The following is a 27,252-nucleotide window of genomic DNA, read 5'->3' on the forward strand; positions in this document are numbered from 1 at the left end:
ACTGGTGTCTGTGTGTAGGGTACTGCTGGTGTCTGTGTGTTAGGGGTGCTGCTGGTGTCTGTGTGTGTGGGGTGCTGCTGGTGTCTGTGTGGGGGGTACTGCTGGTGTCTGTGTGTGGGGTGCTGCTGGTGTCTGTGTGTGGTGGGTGCTGCTGGAGTCTGTGTGTGGGGTGCTGCCTGTGTCTGTGTGTGTGGAGTGCTGCTGGTGTCTGTGTGTAGGGTACTGCTGGTGTCTGTGTGTTAGGGGTGCTGCTGGTGTCTGTGTGTGGGGGGTGCTGCTGGTGTCTGTGTGGGGGGTGCTGCTGGTGTCTGTGTGTGGGGTGCTGCTGGTGTCTGTGTGTGTGGGGTGCTGATGTTGTCTGTGTGTGTGGGGGTGCTGCTGGTGACTGTGTGTGGTGGGTGCTGCTGGTGTCTGTGTGGGAGGGGTGCTGCTGGTGTCTGTGTGTGTGGGATGCTGCTGGTGTCTGTGTGTGGGGTGCTGCTGGTGTATGTGTGTGGGGGGAGCTGCTGGTGACTGTGTGTGGGGGGTGCTGCTGGTGTCTGTGTGGGGGGTGCTGATGTTGATGAGTACTGCTGGTGTGTGAGTGGGGGGGGGTGCTGCTGGTGTCTGTGTGTGTGGGATGCTGCTGGTGTCTGTGTGTGGGGTGCTGCTGGTGTATGTGTGTGGGGGGAGCTGCTGGTGACTGTGAGTGGGGGGTGCTGCTGGTGTCCGTGTGGGGGGTGCTGATGTTGTCTGTGTGTGGGGGGCGGCTGCTGGTATCTGTATGGCAGGTACAGTCCCCTTTTACACAGTTCAGCAGGTACAGTTCCCTTTTACATAGTTCGGCAGGTACATTTCCCTTTTCCACAGTTCGGCAGGTAGAGTCACCTTTTCCACATTACAGTAGGTAGAGTCCCCTTTTCCACAGTACAACAGGTACAGTCCCCTTTTACACAGTACGGTAGGTACAGTCCCCTTTTACACAGTACGGCAGGTACAGTCCCTTTTACACAGTACGGCAGGTAGAGTCACCTTTTACACATTACGGTAGGTAGAGTCCTTTTTTACACAGTACAACAGGTAGAGTTCCCTTATTACACAGTACGGCAGGTAGAGTCACCCTTTACACATTATGGCTTATAGAGTCCACTTTTACACACTACGGCAGGTAGAGCTACCTTTTACTCATTACGGAAGGTAGAGTCACGAGAGAGGGAGGGAGAGAGAGAGAAAGGTGGCAGGTAGAAAAGTAGAGAGTGATGGGTGGGAGGGGGCAGAGGATAGAGAGAGATGGGGGATTACAAACAAATACACAGCGGTACCTGTTGCTCTGTGTGTCCAGTCCCTTCCATCAGGCAAAGGGCTGAACGTGCAGGATAAAGCAGCAGGAGCCAAAGTGGACACATAAATGACAGCAGCAGCAGCTCACCAGGGTTGCAGTTTCTGGGATCCGTGTCTCAGAGTCTCCCCTTCTTGCATACTGGGCAGCCACATGGAGCTCCCCATGGAGTGCAGTATGTCCTGGGCTGCGGAGGGAAGAGGAAGGTAGCCGGGACTCCTCCCCAATCCATCGCTGGAAGGCGGAGTCAGTTCAGGTTGTTCGTCTTCCGTCATGACAGCAGCTCAGCCTGAGGCCATACAGAAGTGATTTTCAAGCTTTTTAAACTCGTGGCACACTAAAGATTTGAAAATTGCCAAGGCACACCATCAGTTGTTTATATCAAATATAATATGTAATAACAAATATCGAAAACACATTGACCCCCACTGTAATAAAACAGATTTATAATGATGCCACACACCTGCCCCCATAGTAATTCCACTGATTTCCCCCCCCAGTAATGCCGCACACCTGCCCTCCACAGTAATTATACACACATGCCCCCACTGTAATTCCACACACCTGCCCCCCCATAGTAATGCCACACACATGCCATCAATGTAATTCCACAAACCAGTCCCCTCATTATAATTATACAAACATGACCCCCCATCGTAATTCCACACACCAGACCCCATAGCAATTCCACACACCAGACCCCCTATCGTTATTCCACACACCAGACCCCCCATAGTAATTCCACACACCAGACCCCCATCGTAATTCCACACACCAGACCCTTATAGTAATTCCACACACCAGACCCCCCATAGTAATTCAACACACCAGACCCTCCCATAGTAATTCCACGCACCAGAACCCCCCATAGTAATTCCACACACCAGACCACCCATAGTAATTACACACACCAGATCCCCCATAGTAATTACACACACCAGTAGCGGAGCGAGGCACCTTGCCGGCAGCATGGCGATTGAAACAAGCCATGCAAGGGGATGCGGTACACTAATTGGGGTTCCTGCATAGGCGTGCGCAGCACATTTTATTAGGGGGTGCACCGTTGGAGGGGCGTGTCTAGCACCACCTTTTGGGCGTGTCTAGCACCATCTATTGACGGTCAACGCAATATAAAATATCCACCCTTGTACCAATCCTAATAAAGCAGATACATTGTCAGATGTTGTGGTGTGCACCAAACAAACACCCTTGATGGCACTCACTGCAATTACACTGCTCCTCCTCAGCCTGGTCTGGCTCCCCCTCTCTTTCCCCTGCAAGCTGCAGTCACTCACTGACACTGACAGTCGCAGACTAGTACTGCTGCTGCTGGAAAAACGAGTGACGTGTCAATGTTGCTGCCGGCCGCCTGCCAGTATTGAATTTGTCTTCCTAAGAGGAACGCTGGCTGCACGCTGATCCTCATCAGTGGCTGGCGTTGGCATAGCATAGAAGGAGAGAGGTGGGCGTGTGGTGGGTGTGACAGGTGGGCATGCGAGCAGCATGACGTAATCATATCACATCACGCTATGTTTGTACATGGAGGTGGAGTCGGGAGTTTGAAAGCCGATGGCAGTGGCACCCTTGATTAACCCAGGTGTCCGGTCAGTAATGCAGTCCTGACAGGGTGCAACGCAGAGGGGACAGTAATCAGCCTGCTCGGAGATTGATGCATCAGGCATGTGAGATTGGGGTGCCAGACATTAGGGGGTGCCTGTGCACACCAGGCACCCCCCCTGCGCACACCTATGGGTTCCTGTTCATTTTATGGAAAAAATTACACCAAAAACAGTTACAAAATCGATATCGACCTTTTCATGTGTCGACCTGTCCTGTGTCTACCATTTTGTCGACACATGAAAATGGTCGACACAGGGCAGGTCGACACATGAAAAGGTCGATATCGATTTTGTAACTGTTTTTGGTGTAATTTTTTCCATAACATGAACAGGAACCCCAATTAGTGTAGCGCATCCCCTTGCATGGCTTGTTTCAATCGCCATGCTGCGGGCAAGGTGCCTCGCTCCGCTACTGCTGCGCTCAGCACAGGTTACCGTTCTCAATCGTAGTCCACGTGGATGGTAAAGTATTAAAAACGTCAAAATCAATTTTTAAAAAATAGCCATGTTGACCTTTTCATGTGTCAACCTGTCCTGTGTCGACCATTTTCATGTGTCGACCATATGTCCATGTCGACCATGTCAATGTTGACCAATAGTGGTCGACCTAATGACTGTTGACCTTAACATGGTCGACCACTCAAACGGATACCAGCCAGCTCAGTCCTCTTACTCCCTCCTCTCTCTAGGCTGTCGGAGCCAATAGGAGCACAGCCCTCACGCTGATGTAGCAGCCATTTACTCACACACTCACACAACAATTGCCAAACAGTTTGATACACGGAGCTCAGGACATTCAGTGTGACTGATAAAACACACAATGCGTGCACTCCCAGTGTTGCTGCAATTCTATATATGTATACACACTGCTGCATCAGCACTGGGAGTACCCTCTGTACTGTATATACTACTTCATCACTGGGCACTGTGTGCATATATTATATATATTATACACGCACAATACCCAGTGATGAAGTAGTATATACAGATGGTACTCCCAGTGCTTGAACAGTATATATAGACCACATGCAGCCTGCATTGTAAGCTAGTGGCACTGAGTGAGCAGGTCATCCCCATTGATGAGCGTGGAGAAGAGTACTGGCCCGCCCCCTATCCCACCCCCAATCTCGCCTCCTGCCAACCGTGCTGTAGGGTTTTTCGCATGCGCAAATCATATAAATAGTTTTCCTCATCGAATGCTTTTGAACTGACAGTCGCAGACTAGTACTGATGCAAAGCAGGCTAATTTTAACATTATTTTTCCTCCCCTGTGGGATGTTTACTATTAAAAAACACTTGAAACAATTGTTTTTTAAATTGCATACCTTGGCTATTGGAAGCGCACATATCCGTGGTATTAGGAAAATGGTGACACGTTGGCACTGCCCACGTAATTTTTTGTAGCTAAGATTATGTGGGCATAAATACCCCATAATGTGTGCTCTGGATTAAGAGCAAGTTAAAGAAAGGAGTTATTTGCACCTTGGCCTGATTCAAATTTGGTTGGAGATGCTATTGCTGCTGCTTACATAGACGCAGCAACAATAGCACTAATATGGTAATGTAGGGGGAGGCGTCATACCTCCTGCTACATTACTGATCCTAGCTGCGTCCAAGTACACAGTATTGCATCTTCCCTGCCACCATCGGGCGGCTTGCGTCACCCATGGAGACATGCAAGATTGCAGAGGTCAGGAAATCTCTGTGAAATGACAGAGATCCTTGGCCTCTTCCCTACACAGTGGCAACACGCCTCTGTTTTTCAGAAAACGGAGCCTGTCACATAGTTGACTACCCTCCCTCATTCTGCAGGAGACTCCCTGAAACAGCAGCAATCTCCCTCACTCCCTGAATAGTCCAGCAATCTCCCTGATTACACCTTACCCCCATTGAGTAGCTATTACATTCTTGGGGGGGAAAATAAATCAGAGATAAATACATTCAAATGAGATCATCAGTGCCATGTTCCTGCATTGGTTATAAGGCACAATGGGGCAGATGTATTAACCTGGAGAAGGCATAAGGAAGATATAAACCAGTGATAAATGGTTATCCATTGTCATTCAAAGTTTTCAAACATTGGGGTATATTTACTAAGATTCGTATTTTCCCGTTTGAGGTCAAAGTTCAATCACAAATGACATCGAAAGTGTAAAGTTGCAACTTTTTGAATTTAGTACGACTAATTTACTAAGCTGCCGTATTCTGCATTTTCGGATATACCGATGTCGATGTCATTCGTTTTTTGACTTGTAAAACACTGCCGACTTTAATACAATGAATCTCGGCCGGATCTGATAGATCCGTGCTGGGCTTCATTGTGCACCTTTTAAAAAATTGTAATCAGTGTTAAAATAAAAAAAAATTGCGTGGGGTCCTCCCTCCTAAGCCAAACCAGCCTCGGGCTCTTTGAGCCGGTCCTGGTTGAAAAAATATGGGGGAAAAAATGATAGGGGTTCCCCCATATTTAAACAACCAGCACCGGGCTCTGCGCCTGGTCCTGGTTCCAAAAATACGGGGGACAAAAAGCATAGGGGTCCCCCGTATTTCTGAAACCAGCACCGGGCTCCACTAGCCAGATACATAATGCTACAGCCGGGGGACACTTTTATATAGGTCCCGGCGGCCCTGGCATTACATAACCAACTAGTCACCCCTGGCCGGGGTACCCTGGAGGAGTGGGGACCCCTTCAATCAAGGGATTCCCCCCTCCAGCCACCCAAGGACCAGGGGTGAAGCCCGAGGCTGTCCCCCCCATCCAAGGGCTGCGGATGGTAGGCTGATAGCCGTTTTGTCAAAAAATGAATATTGTTTTTAGTAGCAGTACTACAAGTCCCAGCAAGTGGGAACTTTGTGGTCAGCGGTTGACCGAAAGTAACCTCACCGCTGACCACAAAGTTCCCACCATTGGCTACAATGGAGCGCATAGGCGCTACATTGTATCACTGCCGTGTGCTACCTGTCATACAGTACAGGAGCACACAGCCAATCAGGAGGGTGCCACAATGTGGCGCTCCCTGATTGGCTGATGGAACCCTCTTAGACATAAGTCAGAGGGGATTTCTGGCATTCGGGGAAAGGGGTCCCATGTGAAAACATGGGGCCCCTTTCAGTGCGAGGTCGGGTGTCCGTTTTTTTATTTTGCAAAGTACCTGGATTACAAATGGATTAAAAGAGGAGCCTTCTACTCTGGATTTTGTGAGTATAATTTTTTCAACAGGTACCCCATGGATTCTACATGGAGAAGAGGACCGACCCTCGTGTGAACATAGGTAAGTATGTGTATATGGAGGTGTGGATGTATGCATTAAAGTTATACTTTCAAGGTGTGTGTCTTATGTTTTTATTGGGGTATTTTTTTAGTAGTAGTAGTACTACAGGTACCAGCGGGCCCGGTTTTCCACCGCATGCTGATACTTGTGGTTCTCCAAGTACCAGCTTGCGGGGGAGGCTTGCTGGGACTTGTAGTACTGCTACTAAAAACAATATTAATTTTTTGACAAAACGGCTATCAGCCTCCCATCTGCAGCCCTTGGATGGGGGGGACAGCCTCGGGCTTCACCCCTGGTCCTTGGGTGGCTGGAGGGGGGGGACCCCTTGATTGAAGGGGTCCCCACTCCTCCAGCTGTGCGCTCCTGTAGTGTGATTGAGGCTGCGCACTGAAAATACAATGTATCCAATGGTGGGAACTTTGCGGTCAGCGGTTGACCGCGAGTAACATCAGCCGCTGCCCACAAAGTTCCCACCATTGGATACAATGGAGCGCCTATGCGCTACATTGGATCTTCAGTGCGCAGCCTCAATCACACTACAGGAGCACACAGCCAATCAGGAGATTGCCACGACGTGGCGCTCCCTGATTGGCTGAAGGGACCCTCTTTGACAGGAGTCAGGGGGGGTCCCAGCAGTCGGGGAAAGGGGTCCCATGTGTAAACATGGGACCCCTTTCAGTGCGTGGTTCGGCTTTTTCGGTTTTTTTTTTTGCCAAGTGCGTGGATTACAAAGAGGACAGAAGATACTCTGGATTATGTGAGTATAATTTTTTTCTCAGGTACCCCGTGGAGTCTACATGGAGAAGTGGACCGAGCCTCGTGTGAACATAGGTAAGTATGTATGTATGTATGTAGGTGTGCATGTATGTAATAAAGTTTTACTGTCACGGTGTGTGTGTCCTGTTTTTTGTTGGGTATTTTTTGTGTGTTAGTACTACAGGTACCAGTGAACCCGTTTTCCCCCGCATGCTGGTACTTGTGGTTCTCCAAGTACCAGCTTGCGGGGAAGGCTTGCTGGGACTTGTAGTACTGCTACAAAAAACAATATTCTATTTTTTTCACAAGGCTCTCTGCCCCCCATCCGCCGCCCTTGGATGGGGGGGAAAGCCTCTGGCTTCACCCCGGGCCCTTGGGTGACTGGAGGGGGGACCCCTTGATTTGAGGGGTTCCCACTCCTCCAGGGTACTCCGGCCAGGGGTGACTAGTTAGTGATTTAATGCCAGGGCCGCAGGGACCAAGATAAAAGTGTTCCCCGGCTGTGGCATTATCTCTTTGACTAGTGGAGCCCGGTGCTGGTTCCAAAAATACGGGGGACCCCTACGCTTTTTGTCCCCCGTATTTTTGGCACCAGGACCAGGCGCAGAGCCCGGTGCTGGTTGTTTAAATATGGGGGATCCCCTGTCAAATTTTTCCCCATATTTTTACAACCAGGACCGGCTCAAAGAGCCCGAGGCTGGTTATGCTTAGGAGGGGGGACCCCACGCAATTTTTTTTCAGTTTTTACAGTAAACAGACCCTTTCCCATAGATAACCATGCACAGATCTCACTGATCCGTGCATGGTTATCCAAACTCGCCTGGAAAAAGCAGGTCTATTTTTTTGCTGCTTTTTTTAACGAATCGCAAAAAAATACACCCGCACTTGAGCACTCAGAGACTAACACCCAAATACGAATGAATAGTGAATACCCGCGTTGTATGAAATAACAGCCGTGTTTGACCGATGGTCTATTCATTCGTATTTCTGAACTTTGCCAATCAAACCATTACGAATAGCTCAAACACTGCCGAGATTTGTGCTTAGTGAATTCCCGTGTTGGGACTTAGAAAAAAAAAACTGAAATTGGACAAACTCGGATTTTTAGTAAATATTGGCCATGGTGTTATAATGTAGCAATGCCCTCTAATGGCACAGCAAAAGTGTTGCAACCTGTTGCAAACACTTCAATATTTAATAAAGTCTTGCTAATATAAATCTGATTCAGATTACTAATATATAGACTTCAGAGCTCAAAAGAAGTGACTGAATTCAGCTTTCATGTGCTGCCTACATACATAAGAGCTGTCCATCCTCATATTCTGAGGTGGACGCTAACTGGACACAATGCCCGGTAATTGAGTTGAGTGTACACACAAATGCGCTATTGCGTATTGGAGAGCTGGTAACAGAACTGGAAAGCCAAAGCAATGGGCATTTCTTGGCGGTGTCTTGGAGGTTCCTTGGAAGAAGCACAAAAAAAGCTGCATGGGAGTGTAAATAAGAATTTACTCACCGGTAATTCTATTTCTCGTAGTCCGTAGTGGATGCTGGGGACTCCGCAAGGACCATGGGGAATAGCGGGCTCCGCAGGAGACTGGGCACTCTAAAGAAAGATTTAATACTATCTGGTGTGCACTGGCTCCTCCCTCTATGCCCCTCCTCCAGACCTCAGTTAAGGAAACTGTGCCCGGAAGAGCTGACATTACAAGGAAAGGATTTTGGAATCCAGGGTAAGACTCATACCAGCCACACCAATCACACCGTATAACTTGTGATAAACTTACCCAGTTAACAGTATGAACAAACAACAGTGCATCAACCAATGGATGCCCACATAACATAACCCTTTATCAAGCAATAACTATATACACGTATTGCAGAAAGTCCGCACTAGGGACGGGCGCCCAGCATCCACCACGGACTACGAGAAATAGAATTACCGGTGAGTAAATTCTTATTTTCTCTAACGTCCTAGTGGATGCTGGGGACTCCGTAAGGACCATGCGGATTATACCAAAGCTCCCAAAAGGGCGGGAGAGTGCGGATGACTCTGCAGCACCGAATGGGCAAACACCAGGTCCTCCTCAGCCAGGGTATCAAACTTGTAGAACTTTGCAAATGTGTTTGAACCCGACCAAGTAGCAGCTCGGCAAAGCTGTAATGCCGAGACCCCTCGGGCAGCCGCCCAAGAAGAGCCCACCTTCCTTGTGGAATGGGCTTTTACTGATTTTGGATGCGGCAATCCAGCCGCAGAATGAGCCTGCTGAATCGTGTTACAGATCCAGCGAGCAATGGTTTGCTTTGAAGCAGGAGCACCCAGCTTGTTGGATGCATACAGAATAAACAGCGAGTCAGTCTTCCTGACTCCAGCCGTTCTAGCAACATAGATCTTCAAAGCCCTGACTACATCAAGCAACTTGGAATCCTCCAAGTCACGAGTAGCCGAAGGCACCACAATAGGTTGGTTCAGATGAAAAGCTGACACCACCTTTGGCAGAAACTGCGGACGAGTTCGCAATTCTGCCCTGTCCATATGGAAAACCAGATAGGGGCTTTTACATGACAAAGCCGCCAATTCTGACACACGTCTAGCCGAGGCTAGGGCCAACAGCATGACCACTTTCCACGTGAGATACTTTAATTCCACCGTCTTAAGTGGCTCAAACCAGTGGGATTTCAGGAAACTCAACACCACGTTAAGATCCCAAGGTGCCACTGGTGGCACAAAAGGAGGCTGAATATGCAGCACTCCCTTAACAAACGTCTGAACCTCAGGCAGTGAAGCCAGTTCTTTTTGAAAGAAAATGGATAGGGCCGAAATCTGGACTTTTATGGACCCTAATTTCAGGCCCAAAGTCACCCCCGACTGTAGGAAGTGCAGGAATCGACCCAGTTGGAATTCCTCTGTAGGGGCCTTCCTGGCCTCACACCAAGCAACATATTTTCGCCATATACGGTGATAATGTTTTGCTGTCACGTCCTTCCTAGCCTTTATCAGGGTAGGAATAACTGCTTCCGGAATGCCCTTTTCTGCTAGGATCCGGTGTTCAACCGCCATGCCGTCAAACGCAGCCGCGGTAAGTCTTGGAACAGACAGGGCCCCTGTTGTAACAGGTCCTGTCTGAGAGGCAGAGGCAACGGGTCCTCTGTGATCATTTCTTGCAATTCCGGGTACCAAGCTCTTCTTGGCCAATCCGGAACAATGAGTATTGTTCTCACTCCTCTTCTTCTTACAATTCTCAGCACCTTTGGTATGAGAGGAAGAGGAGGGAACACATAGACCGACTGGAACACCCACGGTGTTACTAGTGCGTCCACAGCTATCGCCTGAGGGTCCCTTTACCTGGCGCAATATCTTTTTAGCTTTTTGTTGAGACGGGACGCCATCATGTCCACCTGTGGCAGTTCCCATCGATTTGCAATCTGCGTGAAGACTTTCTGATGAAGTCCCCACTCTCCCGGGTGGAGGTCGTGTCTGCTGAGGAAGTCTGCTTCCCAGTTGTCCACTCCCGGAATGAACACTGCTGACAGTGCTAGTACGTGATTCTCCGCCCACCGAAGAATTCTGGTGGCTTCTGCCATTGCCACCCTGCTGCTTGTGCCGCCCTGGCGGTTCACATGGGCCACTGCCGTGATGTTGTCTGACTGAATCAGCACTGGTTGGTTTCGAAGCAGAGGCTCCGCTTGACTCAGGGCGTTGTATATGGCCCTTAGCTCCAGGATATTGATGTGCAGACAAGTCTCCTGACTTGACCACAACCCTTGGAAGTTTCTTCCTTGAGTGACTGCCCCCCACCCTCGGAGGCTTGCATCCGTGGTCACCAGGACCCAGTCCTGTATGCCGAATCTGCGGCCCTCGAGGAGGTGAGCACCTTGTAGCCACCACAGAAGAGACACCCTGGCCCTGGGGGACAGGGTGATCATCCGATGCATCTGAAGATGCGATCCGGACCACTTGTCCAGCAGGTCCCACTGAAAGATCCTCGCATGGAACCTGCCGAAGGGAATGGCTTTGTAAGACGCCACCATCTTTCCCAGGACTCGTGTGCAGTGATGCACTGACACCCGTTTTGGCTTTATGAGGTCTCTGACCAGAGTCACGAGCTCCTGAGCCTTCTCCTCCGGGAGAAACACCGTCTTCTGGTTTGTGTCCAGAATCATGCCCAGGAAGGGCAGACGCGTCGCAGGAATCAACTGCGACTTTGGAATGTTCAGAATCCAGCCGTGCTGACGCAACACTTCCTGAGAGTGTGCTACCCTGATCAGCAACTGCTCCCTGGACCTCGCCTTTATGAGGAGATCATCCAAGTATGGGATATTTGTAACCCCTTGCTTCCGAAGGAGCACCATCATCTCCGCCATCACTTTGGTAAACACTCTCGGTGCCGTGGACAGGCCGAACGGCAACGTATGGAATTGGTAATGACAGTCTCGTACCACAAACCTGAGGTACTCCTGATGAGGCGCATAAATGGGGACATGCAAGTAAGCATCCTTGATGTCCAGCGACACCATAAAATCCCCTTCCTCCAGGCTTGCAATGACCGCTCTGAGCGATTCCATTTTGAACTTGAATTTCTTCTGATAAAGCAGAATATTTATCGTATATAAAACCCTTTATGAGGTCTAAGAACACTGTACGCTATTTACGTATGGAGTACCGTAAGGGTACGCTCGTTGCGTAACGATCGCTTAGCCGTGGTCGAGACGCTCAAGCGTCACGTTCGCTCACGGCCAAGAGATCACAGGCAGGCACGCTATTGGCTGCCGACTAACGTAATGATTCGCTATAGCGTAGCGGACGCTCGGGACCACGAGGAGATCACCAGCGGCGCTGACGCTCACAATGTTAAACCTTAGAATCTAAACCATAAACAATGTAATATGCTGTAAAACCTTAGTGTAGAGATAGGGTGTAGATGCAACACAGTGTAACCTTATTAACTCAAAAGCTGTTTGAGCGTCACCGACGCTCTGAGAATACTTAACACTATAAGAAATACACAGATACCTGGGCTTAGGGTCCAACGCCTAATATATATATTATGAATGATATACTTGCAAAAGAATTAATACAAATACAAATCATACACTACAATATAACATAGACTACCTAACCAGATAACTACACAGGAAATATAATACAATTACTATTTAAGGGAAAATAAGAGAGAAAGAGGAGAAGAGAGAGAGAGAGAGAAATTGGCCCACAATAACAAGAAGATCAATATAGTTGCGGAGAAACACTTACGCACAAGGGGAAACGATCGCATGCGCCTCTGGACATCCAGCTCCCGATTTTCAGCAATGATAACCGTTGAAGAGTGAGAGCTGGATGTGATCGGCCTGTCTATTTATGCCCCACACACAATGCAATTCAATGGTCCCTACAATCTCATTGTTCATTGGACACAGGAATTCCTCCTCGCATTATAACAAAAGGTCATAGGTTGATTCATACAGGTGGGCCGTGACTATTTCCAACAGCTCAGGTGGGAGGGAAACTGGGTTTCCCGCCGCATGGATAAGTAAGTGCAAATACAGTAAATGTTCATAAACTTCTTATGTCCATAACTATTCGCACGAGCGATTAATCCGCTTCAAACCAACACCGGACTATTGCTAATTAAATACCCTTCCGATGGGTACTAAACACCACTGTATTACTCCTGTCTGACCCTTCGTATCAAACAAAGAGGGATTTCTCTGTTCACGAACATTCTATATTAACCAAACTTTCAGAATCTATCAAAGGGACCATGATCTACAAAATACATTATATAGTGAAAATATGTAACGATTGAGTCGCACGCTACGATCACATAAACTCTACCGTAAATACGCATACCGTGCGCCTGCGGGTGCCCGCGACTGTGAGTATGCGCACGTACGGGAGAGCGTACGCATGCGCAGCACGGACCTGTGTGAGGTGCAAATATGGTAGTGTGCATAGAGATATTTTTCTGACTTTGACAGTCCACCCTTTGGCAGTCAACAATAACTGCCACCTTCTAAAACATTTCAAAAAGAGAAAAATATATGTCAGGGGTTAATACATTTACATGGTTGGGTAGGGGAGGAGAGGAGAAGGTAGGAAAAGGGTATGACCTAGTGAGATAGCAGAAGCATGTGTGTATGAATCCGTGCTTGGGGGTCATGTATCATCGTGCCGTACGTGTTTTAAATCAAGCTTCGAGATATTGCGAAGTATACATTTGAATTCCTTCTTATCCCATGGTACGGGTCTGTGGATGGGCTGTCAAACTTTACCGAGCTCTTTTCGGCTTTGGTTGTAACAAAATGGGGGAGCACATTTTAGTTGATGATACATGAATGGGGGAGATATGTGATTGCTGATATCTGTGCCTGTATTCCCTATCGACTATGTGTGTCATTACCTGAGGGTTGTAGAAATGAAGAAAAGACATAATTACGGTAAATGCGGTGGTATTCTATGTCAGGTAAATGTGCATTCGTCGATTGAGGTCTTGTTTGGTGTCTGTTGAATGCAGTCTTCTTTGTGCTTTTGCCCATAAGGTGCGAGCAAAAGCTGTCAATGTCCATAGATTTACAAAAGTGTTGGGCTAGCGTAATTTTAAAATTTCTAGGGAAACTGGGGATCCATGGCATAGTTCATCAAAAATCTGTGTATCAGGTTGTCAAAACTTCTTCTTTAATCCATCTGTTGTCTGTATATCGGCTCATCAAATTCCTCATCCAAGTGGGTCTTTTTACCTTGGAGAAAACGGAAAAACAGGTGAAAGAAACGGACCGTAGAAATCGCATTTTCATCACATCATTGTTTCTACCCTTGGGTCATAAATCAAGTCCATTGGAATTACAGTTTCCTCACTCCTTAAACTCATTACCCTAGTACGACGATTGCACCTCATTAAAGCCTGACCGCATCTAAATATCAAACCAATCGTTATGATAACACCTAAGATACATAGGAGAAACTTCCCAACATCCATTATGACTCCTTGAGCCCAGTCTCCTAAACCAGAGAACCAATTTCGCGGGTTCAACCATGACACCCAACCAGTCAGCTCATTACCTACAGCAGCAAGAGTGAGATTGTGTCTCCTGCGAAATTCCCACTTCAGTTGGAGAATATCGTCCATCTTTTGGTCTATGACCTCGACCGGGTCCTCGGTGCTATTCGTAATATATGTGCAACATTTCACGCCGTATTGTGTTGCCAGTGTGACACAGTATCCGCCTGTCACTGCTGTGAGGTAATTAAGAACCATTCTATGCTGTACCAGTTCTGTTTTATAAGCTTGAAGTTCCCTTCCAGTATACCTAAACGTGTCATCATACATTTCAGTGATATTATCTAACAAATTTGCAAGCGCAGATATGTATTTATAATTCAACACTCCTCTGGCGGTGCGAGTGATGTCTAACGCGATTAGAAACTGAATCCCGGTGGATTCATGGATCATGTCAGAGGCCGGATGCTCTGTTCTTTCTATCAGGTGCCGTTTAACTACGTGCTCGTAATGGGTGTGAGTATAAGGAGTTTGGGCAACACGGTGTATGTCTTTCATTTTGTCATGTGATACAGTCATTACTTCAGGCAGTACTTTTCCAATATAACACAATCCTTCAGAGTTTGGGACAAGCCACTTATACGCCTTTCTCCCGCATATGAAATATGCATCATCGGGGAGAACATATGGGACGGAGTAGGACATAACCATATTACACACCTTCCATGTGAAATCTCCTAACCCTAATTCTTCCATCTGCTTAGTACACGTATCAGGTTGTACGATATGTGCACAGTATCCTGGTGATACCTCTCCAACTCTCGTAATCCTATTTCCTAAGGTATACCTATACCGGAAAGATTTTCCTCTACTGGCTATGTGGCGTATAAGCTCTGTATCTGTAGGCATTCTATCTGCTCTATGCGAAAAGGTCATGGTTTGATTACTCCATGACACTTCCCAATTTCCCGGCTTTCGGGGATTGGAGATGTTAAAACATAATAGGGACCTATCCACATGGTATTGGTGGAGCTTCAAACTAGGAGGGCTGGAGATATTAAACCTCCTGTCCACCGGTCTCCCACCACTTAACTCAAGTACCTCCCCTAACGTTAAAGGAAATGGTACTAGCCCTGATTTGCTATGACCTTGAAGTACTTGAGAGCATACCCAACAATCTGTTTTATTTAACACACTACCCACTAAGGAGTGATAGTCACTCAATGGATGCCGGTCCATATGGATATTAAAACTGGACTGGCATTTCTTTATGCACCCATCCTCAATGACATTGTTACAGAGCCGACAGATACAGTTTTCTTCAGCTAACAATCCTTCACAATTCCTTCTATGGTCAATGCTATCGGATCGTTTTCTGATACTCGCCTTTGCTTGTTGGTTAAGTTGTTCTTGGAAAACTACGCCTCCATCTCTGTCATCAGAACCCATTCCAGAACCTCTCTCGACCTCCATGGTACTCTCGCCGGAACAGACTGCTCTGGTCAACATCATGGTCAACAGGAAAATCCGGATCACAGTCTCTTGGGGCAAGTCCATCTTGTAGGAGGAAACGGAGAAGAATGAGAAGGGGGAAAAAAAATAATTTGAGGGAGAGGGGATGGGAAGTTGGAGAAAAACAATAAAAGGGAACAGGGGATCGATAACTGCTTTTGGTCTTGTGATTTTCAATGCTCAGGTGCCGCCTCAATCCTCCTGGAACAGACACTCCAGTGATACAACCTCTACCGTCTGTTCCTTATCACGGGGCTTCTCTGGATCAGCAACCTTTTTACAGTGGGACGAATGAACCCAAGTCTCTCTCTCAGCAACCTTCAATGCTGTAGTGCTAGTCAATAAGACCTGGTATGGTCCTTCCCATCTGTCAATAAGGCAACCTGAGCGTAGAAAATTCTGTATCATTACATAATCCCCAGGTTCAATGTCATGACAATTACTATCTGGTAAATCAGGAATCACTAACTTCAGATTATCATTTTGATTCCTTAACTGTTTACTCATGTTAATCAAGTATTTTACAGTCACTTCATTGTTACACTTCAAATCATCCTGAGGGTTAATCATAACATGCGGTTGTCGACCAAACAAGATTTCAAAGGGAGACAGATTAAGAGGGGACCTGGGAGTGGTTCTGATGCTGTACAGTACAATGGGTAAAGCTTCTGGCCATGTCAATCCTGTCTCTGCCATCACTTTACTCAGTTTATTTTTAATAGTGCTGTTCACTCTTTCCACTTTCGCACTCGCCTGTGGACGGTATGGAGTGTGCAGCTTGCTATCAATTCCCATCAATTTACACATTCCTTGAAAGACAGCGCCTGTAAAATGGGTACCCCTATCACTTTCGATAATTCTAGGGATACTGTATCTACATACAAATTCCTGCACAATTTTCTTAGCAGTAAACATAGCGGTATTTGTGGCCGCTGGAAATGCTTCGACCCAATTTGAAAAAACATCTATACAAACAAGTACATATTTCAAATTTCGACAAGGGGGTAATTGAATAAAGTCAATCTGTATTACCTGGAAAGGGCCGCCGGCAGGTGGGATATGAGATGGTTCTGTAGGTATTGCCTTTCCGATGTTCTTTCTCAGACAGGTAAGGCATGACATTGCTCTTTTACTCGCATGGGATGAAAATCCTGGGGCACACCAATATGCTCTTACCAACTTGCACATCCCTTCCTTGCCCAGATGAGTCAGCCCGTGAGCTGCCTCAGCTAAACATGGAAGGTATGCTCTGGGGGCCACTGGTTTACCGTGTCCATCTGTCCAGAGTCCTGAGGACTCCTGGCCATATCCTTTTGCCTTCCAGACTGCCTTTTCCTGTGTGGAACACAAATTTTGCATCTCACACAACTTCTGTGTGTTGATGGTATTAAATACCATCAGTTGTGTGGTGTCTGTCTGTCTGGGGGTAGCAGCTGCTAATTTAGCAGCTTCGTCTGCTCTGCTGTTACCAAGTGATACTGGGTCTTGGCTATATGTGTGTGCTTTACATTTGATAACAGCCACTCTGTCGGGTTCCTGTATCGCTGTTAGAAGCCTTTTTATGTGAGCTGCATGCGCTACCGGTGTACCAGCTGCCGTCATGAAATTTCTGAGGCGCCATAGGGCTCCGAAATCATGGACTACCCCGAATGCGTATCTAGAATCGGTGTAGATATTGGCTGATTTGCCCTTAGCCAATTCACATGCTCTGGTTAGGGCGACCAGTTCAGCAACCTGGGCTGAGTGAGGTGGGCCTAGCGGTTCCGCTTCTATGGTGCCTTGGTCATCTACGACTGCGTATCCAGTACACAAGTCTCCCGAGTCTGACTGTCTATGACAACTACCGTCCGTGTAGAACGTAAGTTCTACATCTTCCAGTGGGTTGTCACTGATGTCAGGCCTTGTGGTAAAATTTTGGGTCAAATATTCCATACAATCATGTGTGTCTTCCTTTGTATTAAATCCTCCTTCCCCACCACTCTCATCTTCCACCCTTTGTGCCTGTCCAGGCACACCCGGGAGATATGTTGCAGGATTTAATGCACTGCATCTCCTTATGGTGATGTTTACGGGGGCCATTAGTGCCAATTCCCATCTTGTAAACCGCGCTGATGAGACATGTCTGGTTTGGGCAGAATTTAACAAGGCTGACACTGCATGTGGTGTATGAATTGTGAGGTTGTGACCTAGCACGACGTCTTCGCTTTTCGTTACTAGCAATGCTATCGCAGCAACGCTTCGCAAGCATGTGGGGAGGGATTGCGCTACCGTATCTAGCTGAGCGCTGTAATATGCTACTGGCCTGCTGGCATCACCGTGCTTTTGGGTTAGTACGCCTGCCGCGCAACCAGCACTTTCTGTTCCGTATAGTTCAAAGGGTTTCCCATAGTCTGTCATACCTAATGCTGGTGCCTGCGTTAGGCACTGTTTAAGTCTCTCAAATGCTGTCTCAGACTCGTCTGTATGCGAAATCCGATCAGGTTTGTTTGAGGAGACCATCTCCTGCAAGGGTAACGCTAGAATGGAAAACCCTGGGATCCAGTTACGGCAATACCCACACATTCCTAAAAATGTTCTGATCTGTTGCTGGGTTTGTGGCAGAGTCATGTCTCTAATTGCTTGAATTCTATCAGCGGTCAGGTGTCTCAGTCCTTGTGTTAGACAGTGTCCCAAATATTTTACCTTAGTTTGGCATAATTGCAACTTGTCTTTGGAAACCTTGTGTCCTGTGTCTGAAAGATGAAACAGGAGCTGTTTCGTATCCTTCAGGGATGCTTCCAATGAATCAGAACACAGTAGTAGATCATCCACGTACTGTATTAATACTGATCCGCTCACTGGTTGGAAAGACTGTAAACAATCATGCAAAGCCTGGGAAAATATACTTGGGCTATCTATGAATCCTTGTGGTAATCGAGTCCATGTGTATTGGACTCCTCTGTATGTAAATGCAAACAAATATTGACTGTCAGGGTGCAGAGGTACCGAAAAGAAAGCGGAGCAGAGGTCAATAACAGTGAAAAATTTCGCAGTGGGAGGGATTTGCATTAGGATGACAGCTGGATTTGGCACTACGGGGAACTGACTCTCAACTATTTTGTTAATCCCCCTTAGATCCTGCACTAGCCGGTAACCCCTCCCCCCACTCTTTTTAACAGGGAAGATGGGACTATTGGCAGTGCTGGACGTTCTTACCAGAATGCCCTGTTGTAGCAAGCGCTCTATTACGGGATACACTCCTAACTCCACCTCTGGCTTCAGAGGGTACTGTGGGATTTTTGGAGCTATCCTACCATCTTTTACTTGTACAACTACCGGAGCTACGTTTGCCATTAATCCAGTGTCCTGTCCATCTTTAGTCCAAAGTGACTCTGGTATCTGAGATGTCATTTCTTCTACTTGGGAGGGAGTCCTATTTGTCATAATGGTATGTGACATTAATTTTGATGGGGAGTCTAACATGTCTCGTACTTCCTGAGCGTGATTCTCAGGTATGTCCAAGAATACACCTTCAGGAGTACAATAAATGACGCACCCCATTTTACACAGTAAGTCTCTTCCCAGGAGATTAGTCGGTGCCGATGCAGCCAGCAAAAAGGAATGCTTGGTACGTAAAGGCCCTACTGTAATCTCGGCTGGTTTGCTAACAGGGTAGTGCTGGACTACTCCCGTTACCCCTATGGCTGGAATTGTCTTACCAGTGGTTCTCATGCCCACTGTCGAATTTATCACTGATTTGGCCGCCCCTGTGTCTACAAGAAAGTTTAATGATTTACCAGCTACATTGATTGCAATTTCTGGTTCACTTCCAAGACTTGCAATCAATTTTACTGGCTGCAGATTACAGGTATGGCCACACCCCTATTGGGTATGGTGACCTCCCTGAATCCCGCTGGCAGCAACTACTTGTGCTGGAGTTAATTGGGAGCTACCAGAGGCTTGCCAGTCTCTGTTCGGGGGATATCTTTTTGTTTCCCCTGCATGTGGCTCATAACTCCGTTTCTGCGGACCCTGATCCCAATGTCGTATATCGTGTCGTTGTCTAGGGGGTTGATAAGATTTTTGTATATTTCTCGATCTACAGTCTCGTGCAAAGTGTCCCTGTTTGTGACAAGAATAACATGTTACCACATTTGACTTACCCACAGGGTTTGGTGATATTAACACAGGCTGTTTTGTGGTCAAGGCCTGTATACTTACTGCCATTAACTTATCACCTTGTTGTTCCCTGTGTCTGGTGATATTCCGGTCGTGATCAATAGCAGCCTCTCTCAAAGTAGCCACAGACAGACCTCGCCAACATGGTTGTGTGGTCTGTACCCTAGTCTTTAATGATTCTTTTAAACCATCCATCAGTACCGATACTGCTACTTCTCGATGGTTTATGTTTGTTTTAATGTCCTCTATGCCTGTGTATTTTGCCATTTCTAATAATGCCCTGTGAAAATATTCTGCAGCAGTTTCTGACTCTTTCTGTCTAATGGAGAAAATCTTGTTCCATTTAACTACCGCTGGGAAATACTCTTTTAACTGTAAGCTTATTCTTTTTACATTGTCTTTGTTGTACACATCTGTAAGAGGTACATCCTGATCTAATCCACAGTCAGCTAAAAATTGTTGCGTCAACATTGGAGGGTAAACATGCTCTCAGCAATATCTGCCAGTCTTTGTTGTTGGGCTCTACCGTGTTACCTAGGTCTCGGATGTATTTTTGGCTGGCAACTAAGTCTTTTCTAGAGTCAGGGAATTCAGACAATATGGTCCTTAATTCCATTCGGGAAAATGGGCTATACATGGCAATGTTCCTAACAGGAGTGACTCCTGAAGTGTCTGTTTTCCCATTTGGAACTACTATTACCTTAACAGGATTAACTCTAACAACCTCATTCTGTGTAGATTCTACAGGCTGTGGTGAAATAGTTTCAGCATAGTGTATGGTGCCGTACTTACCCGTTGATACGACCTCACCTATCCCTCCGCTAGGGGCCTTTGTTATTAATCTCGGGGGTGGAGCTGTGCCTACTGTGGTCTCTGCTATGGTGGCTGCTAGAGAGAGCGCTGAAATTGTTGCCGATTCGTCCTCTTGATCACACTCCTGAGGAAAGTTCAAAACAGGGTACAACTTGCACGGGTTAATACTTGCATTGGTTAATTGGTTAACATTATCTTTAACATTTACACAGTTGCTAAGTGTTTGTTTGTTACACCTTAGTGCGTCATTCTCCGCAACCAATTTCTCTCCTGATATGTATGGTGGCGGTGGGGCCGTGGCTATCAGTTTTCTGATCGAGCCAGATCCCGCCGCCTGAGCCAATCCTCTCTGTATGTCACCCTCCTGTTGCCACAACTGCAAATAATCATAATGCTTGATTCGTCTCTTTGCTGATTTAATGAGACATATCCTTCTCCTTAAATTCGTTAACACTTCTGTGCTGAAGCTACCTACTCTTGGGAATTTCTCCCCGTCATGTACTGTCATTCTCTCCCATTCATCACATAAAGCTTCTGTGTGACTTCCGTATTTTTCACACATTACGTACCTTGCCGACCCAACTGGACGGTTTATGGAATCAACCCGAACCGAGGTTGATCGCCCCCTTCCTGAACAACTGGCCCCCATAATTTGCAGGTGTTACGGACCCTTACAAAAAACCAAGATATTCACGATAGGTTGACGGTAAGGTTTACCGAGCACCTTACTCACTCTGCCCACGCCGACCAATACGACCTGATCACACCGATATGGTGCTGGCGTACTCGACCCAGGGCACCTATTTAACCTTTGTTTACTGGAACATGCGAGGGATATCCGCAGAACACTTACTCTTTCCAGTAAAGGTGAGGTTGTTGGACAATTCCTGAGTGACCAGCGAACTTCCCTTTGTAAAAATAAAAAATTACACAAATCACGTCAGAATGTACAAATAGCGTTTATGACCTTCGTACACAAATAGTACCGGTCAGGTTTACTAATGCACACAATTACGTGCGGTACAATCGTTCAGCACATAAGCAACTAATCTTATGTACAGAGCGACCAGTGGAATCGAAAATTGCGGCTGCGAATTCCTTCAGCAAGAGCTTGTATGGCCTATATGGGTGTTGCACCAACCCTTTTAGGTGTTGTGCCTGTGGACTGTATAGCGGACTTCCTTGTCTGCTGTACCTGAACCTGCTGGTCTGCTATGACCTCCTGGTCTGTTACAGTATGACCTCCTGGTCTGCTATACTCTAATGCTCAAATTTTATGTTTAACCAAGGATGCCTCCCTAGCCACCGTGCGTGTCACTTACACGTATGTACCTCACGAGAACTCGATGATTTCTTTTGGTTCAACCTCAAAATTGTATGTAAAAACACTCACTCACCACATGTACACTTTTGTTTCTATTTCTATTTCTGCGCAGAAATTTCTCTTTAGACCAGATGTGTTACAAATTAGGAGAAGGATCTATTAATTTAAATTTTGAATGTTAAAATAAATTTTCGCTATTTATCGCCTGTTGCGTTATTTATCGCGTGTTGTTTGAGTTACGTGGGCGTACCCAGACGCTCCGTTGCGTAATTTACGCTGCGTGTGTCGGCCTTTGCGTACGCGAGTCTCTCCTTTTGTTAGAGACACGTGTACACCAGTCTTTGTCTACCGTAACACAACTAACACGTTTTATCAATGTAGATGATCCTCGATCATCTACCAAGCACCACACCAATCTCTCCTTATACCTTTAGGTAGAGTTGCGTGTATTTCTATACCTTAACTGTATTACCTTTACTTTTACACTTTAACTATGAAATAGCGACAACTCTCTCTGAGTACGTTTATCAATTATACAATGGCAAACAGGAGAGTGATATATGAAAATACACGAATGAAAAGAAATGCAGATATGCGTGCGTGTGTACGCAAGACAGAAATAAACAGTTTTAAAAGGACACTCGTTTTGTTCTTACCTCCGGTCCCGGATTCCTTCAGCACCCTTTACTAAGCGAAGCAGACGCTTATCCAAACAGCACTACGAGGAATATGATCTCCCGCCCTTTGCTGCTGGATAATGTCTGCTGAAATTACCTATTGCAGATATGTGAAGGACGGGCGAGCCGCCAATTGATAAAGCAGAATATTTATCGTATATAAAACCCTTTATGAGGTCTAAGAACACTGTACGCTATTTACGTATGGAGTACCGTAAGGGTGCGCTCGTTGCGTAACGATCGCTTAGCCGTGGTCGAGACGCTCAAGCGTCACGTTCGCTCACGGCCAAGAGATCACAGGCAGGCACGCTATTGGCTGCCGACTAACGTAATGATTCGCTATAGCGTAGCGGACGCTCGGGACCACGAGGAGATCACCAGCGGCGCTGACGCTCACAATGTTAAACCTTAGAATCTAAACCATAAACAATGTAATATGCTGTAAAACCTTAGTATAGAGATAGGGTGTAGATGCAACACAGTGTAACCTTATTAACTCAAAAGCTGTTTGAGCGTCACCGACGCTCTGAGAATACTTAACACTATAAGAAATACACAGATACCTGGGCTTAGGGTCCAACGCCTAATATATATATTATGAATGATATACTTGCAAAAGAATTAATACAAATTAATACACATACACTACAATATAACATAGACTACCTAACCAGATAACTACACAGGAAATATAATACAATTACTATTTAAGGGAAAATAAAAGAGAAAGAGGAGAAGAGAGAGAGAGAGAGAAATTGGCCCACAATAACAAGAAGATCAATATAGTTGCGGAGAAACACTTACGCACAAGGGGAAACGATCGCATGCGCCTCTGGACATCCAGCTCCCGATTTTCAGCAATGATAACCGTTGAAGAGTGAGAGCTGGATGTGATCGGCCTGTCTATTTATGCCCCACACACAATGCAATTCAATGGTCCCTACAATCTCATTGTTCATTGGACACAGGAATTCCTCCTCGCATTATAACAAAAGGTCATAGGTTGATTCATACAGGTGGGCCGTGACTATTTCCAACAGCTCAGGTGGGAGGGAAACTGGGTTTCCCGCCGCATGGATAAGTAAGTGCAAATACAGTAAATGTTCATAAACTTCTTATGTCCATAACTATTCGCACGAGCGATTAATCCGCTTCAAACCAACACCGGACTATTGCTAATTAAATACTCTTCCGATGGGTACTAAACACCACTGTATTACTCCTGTCTGACCCTTCGTATCAAACAAAGAGGGATTTCTCTGTTCACGAACATTCTATATTAACCAAACTTTCAGAATCTATCAAAGGGACCATGATCTACAAAATACATTATATAGTGAAAATATGTAACGATTGAGTCGCACGCTACGATCACATAAACTCTACCGTAAATACGCATACCGTGCGCCTGCGGGTGCCCGCGACTGTGAGTATGCGCACGTACGGGAGAGCGTACGCATGCGCAGCACGGACCTGTGTGAGGTGCAAATATGGTAGTGTGCATAGAGATATTTTTCTGACTTTGACACTTCAGATAAAAGTTCAGGGATTTCAAATTTAAAATGGGTCTGACCGAACCGTCCGGTTTCGGTACCACAAACATAGTAGAATAGTAGCCCCTTCCCCGTTGAAGGGGGGGGACCTCTACCACCACTTTCTGGAGAAAAAGTTTGTGAATTGCCTCCACCACTATCTCCCTTTCCATGGGGGAAGCTGGTAAGGCCGATTTCAGGAAACGGTGAGGGGGCATCACCTCGAATTCCAGCTTGTATCCCTGAGACACAACTTGTATAGCCCAAGGATCCACTTGTGATCGAACCCACTGGTGGCTGAAATGTCGGAGACGCGCCCCCACCGCTCCTGGCTCCGCCTGTGGAGCCCCAGCGTCATGCGGTGGACTTAGTGGAAGCGGGGGAAGACTTTTGTTCCTGGGAACTATCTGCGTGGTGCAGCTTTTTTCCTCTACCCCTGCCTCTGGCAAGAAAGGACGCACCTCTGACCTTCTTGCTCCTCTGAGAACGAAAGGACTGCATTTGGTAATACGGTGCTTTCTTAGGTTGTGGAGGGACATAAGGCAAGAAATTTGACTTCCCAGCCGTAGCTGTGGAAACGAGGTCCGAGAGACCGTCCCCAAACAATTCCTCACCCTTATAAGGTAAAACCTCCATGTGTTTTTTAGAGTCGGTATCCCCTGTCCATTGCCGAGTCCACAGGACCCTTCTGGCAGAAATGGACATAGCGTTAACTCTAGAGCCCAGCAGGCAAATGTCCCTCTGGGCATCCCGCATATATAGGACCGCGTCCTTGATATGTGCCAGGGTCAGTAGAACAGTGTCCCTGTCCAGGGTATCTAACTCCTCAGACAGAGAATCCGTCCATGCAGCAACTGCACTACACATCGAGGCCGAAGCAATTGCTGGCCTCAGCAGTGTGCCAGAATGTGTATAAACTGACTTCAGGATAGCTTCCTGCTTTCTATCAGCAGGATCCTTTAGGGCGGCCGTATCCGGAGACGGCAGGGCCACCTTTTTAGACAAGCGTGTCAATGCCTTGTCTACCCTAGGGGAGGATTCCCAGTGTAACCTGTCCGTTGGCGGGAAAGGATACGCCATGAGTAATCTCTTGGAAACTATCACCTTCCTGTCAGGGGAATCCCATGCTTTTTCACATAATTCATTAATTCATGGGAAGGGGGAAAAGTCACTTCATGCTTTTTCTCCCCATACATACAAATCCTTTTGTCAGGGACAGGATTTTCCTCAGAAATGTGTAATACATCCTTCATAGCTACAATCATGTAGTGGATGGCTTTAGTCATTTTAGGCTGCAACTTTGCCTCATCGTCATCGACACTGGAGTCAGACTCCGTGTCGACATCTGTGTCAACTATCTGGGATAGTGCGCTTTTGGGACCCTGAGGGCCTCTGCGCTGCAGGAGCAGGCATGGGTTGAGACCCTGCCTGTCCCCCGGTTACAGTTTTATCCAACTTGTTATGCAAGGAGTTTACATTATCTTTTAACACCTTCCACATATCCATCCAATCAGGTGTCGGCACCGTCGGCGGTGACACCACACTCAGTTGCACTTGTTCTGCCTCCACGTATCCTTCCTCATCAAACATGTCGACACAGGCGTACCGACACACAGCACACACACAGGGAATGCTCTGACTGAGGACAGGACCCCACAAAAGGCTTTTGGGGAGACAGAGAGAGAGTATGCGAGCACACACCCCAGCGCTATATAACCCAGGGATTACACAGTACCTTAGTGTTTACCCTGTAGCTGCTGTTAATATATGTATATATACTGCGCCTAAATTTATGTGCCCCCCCTCTCTTTTTTACCCTCTGATGCACCTGAATACTGCAGGGGAGAGCCTGGGGAGCGTCCTTCCAGCAGAGCTGTGAAGAGAAAATGGCGCTGGTGTGCAGAGGAAGAAGGCCCCGCCCCCTCAGCGGCGGGCTTCTGTCCCGCTTAAATGTATAAAAAATGGCGGGGGCTCTGGCATATATACAGTCCCAGACTGTATATATGTCTATTTTTGCCAAAAAAGGTATTTAATTGCTGCCCAGGGCGCCCCCCCTGCGCCCTGCACCCTACAGTGACCGGAGTGTGCGGTGTGCTGTGGGAGCAATGGCGCACAGCTGCAGTGCTGTGCGCTACCTTAAGTGAAGACAGGAGTCTTCAGCCGCTGATTTCGATGTCTTCATGCTTCTGCTGCTTCTGTTCTTCTGGCTCTGCGAGGGGGACGGCGGCGCGGCTTCGGGAACAGACGATCAAGGTTAGGTACCTGTGTTCGATCCCTATGGAGCTAATGGTGTCCAGTAGCCTAAGAAGCGCTACCTAGCTGCCGTGAGTAGGTTTGCTTCTCTCCCCTCAGTCCCTCGTAGCAGAGAGTCTGTTGCCAGCAGAAGCTCTCTGAAAACAAAAAACCTAACAAAATACTTTCTTATCTAGCAAGCTCAGGAGAGCCCACTAGGAGCACCCAGCTCGGCCGGGCACAGATTCTAACTGAGGTCTGGAGGAGGGGCATAGAGGGAGGAGCCAGAGCCGGCCATAGGCATAGGCAAACTAGGCAATTGCCTAGGGCATTTGATATGCCTAGGGGCATCAGCAGCTTCTGCTGATTAAAATGATATGCGGCATGCCTATATTCTGTGTGTAGCATTTCTTATGCAGATACAGCCACAGTCGCACACAGTATATAGGCATGCCGCATATCATTTTAATCAGCAGAAGCTGCTTGTGCATCCTAGCAACATAGCAATGCAAATAAGCTGCATTTTTATAAAAAAGGTATGCCCGACGTTAGCATTAAGGCAAGATTTATGAGGACACATCTGTATCCAAGCAGAGGCAGAGGTCACAGTGTTAGTGGCAGTGTGATTGCTGTGTGCATGTGAGTGGGTTGGTTGTGCAGGAGTGCTTGGAATATGTGTAAGGAGCATTGTGTGTGTCATGTAAAAATGCATTAATAATGTGCAACATATGTGTAAGGGGCACTATGTGTGTCATTATGTGTATAAGGGCATTAATAATGTGCGGCATATGTGTAACCGGGTACTACTATATGTGTGTCATTATGTGTATAGGGGCACTAATAATGTGCAGCAAATGTGTAGGGGGCACTATGTGTGTCATTATGTGTATAAGGGCATTAATAATGTGCGGCATATGTGTAACAGGGTACTACTATATGTGTGTCATTATGTGTATAGGGGCACTAATAATGTGCAGCAAATGTGTAGGGGGCACTATGTGTGTCATTTTGTGTATAAGGGCATTAATAATGTGCGGCATA

Source organism: Pseudophryne corroboree, chromosome 7 (assembly GCF_028390025.1).
Source record: "Pseudophryne corroboree isolate aPseCor3 chromosome 7, aPseCor3.hap2, whole genome shotgun sequence".
Taxonomy (NCBI): Eukaryota; Metazoa; Chordata; class Amphibia; order Anura; family Myobatrachidae; genus Pseudophryne; species Pseudophryne corroboree.